Source organism: Arachis ipaensis, chromosome B6, assembly GCF_059453495.1.
Source record: "Arachis ipaensis isolate K30076 ecotype BB chromosome B6, ASM5945349v1, whole genome shotgun sequence".
In the NCBI taxonomy this organism is placed as follows: Eukaryota; Viridiplantae; Streptophyta; class Magnoliopsida; order Fabales; family Fabaceae; genus Arachis; species Arachis ipaensis.
The window spans coordinates 33,216,526-33,217,255 of NC_142441.1; the positions used below are offsets into that span (position 1 = coordinate 33,216,526).

General features: G+C 40.1%; 1 non-coding gene across 1 annotated transcript; it reads left to right on the forward strand.

Moving 5' to 3' along the window:
- The first annotated feature begins 622 nt into the window (after positions 1 to 622).
- Positions 623 to 730, forward strand: LOC148555084 (small nucleolar RNA R71). The gene has a single exon (XR_015888170.1). It is a non-coding gene; the product is annotated as a small nucleolar RNA R71 (small nucleolar RNA).

A 730-nucleotide genomic window follows, 5' to 3' on the forward strand; every position in this document is an offset into this window, starting at 1 on the left:
TTTCATTCATGAAACTTACAGTGGCCTTAGATAGATCAGAGACTAGATTTGCTAAATTAGAAGCATTTTGTTCAGAGTTCTCTGTCTGTTGCTGAGTTGATGATGGAAAAGGCTTGCTATTGCTAAACCTGTTTCTTCCACCATTATTAAAGCCTTGTTGGGGCTTTTGATCCTTCCATGAGAAATTTGGATGATTTCTCCATGTTGAGTTATAGGTGTTTCCATAGGGTTCACCTAAGTAATTTACCTCTGCTATTGCAGGGTTCTCAGGATCATAAGCTTCTTCTTCAGAAGATGCCTCTTGAGTACTGTTGGATGCAGCTTGCATTCCATGCAGACTCTGAGAAATCATATTGACTTGCTGAGTCAATATTTTATTCTGAGCCAATATGGCATTCAGAGTATCAACCTCAAGAACTCCCTTCTTCATAGGCGTCCCATTGCTTACAGGATTCCTTTCAGAAGTGTACATGAACTGGTTATTAGCAACCATGTCAATGAGTTCTTGAGCTTCTGCAGGCGTTTTCTTTAGGTGAATGGATCCACCTGCAGAAGTGTCCAGTGACATCTTTGATAGCTCAGATAAACCATCATAGAATATATCCAGGATGGTCCATTCTGAAAGCATGTCAGAAGGACACTTTTTGGTCAACTGTTTGTATCTTTCCCAAGCTTCATAGAGAGATTCACCTTCTTTCTGTCTGAAGGTTTGAACATCAGCTCTAAGCTT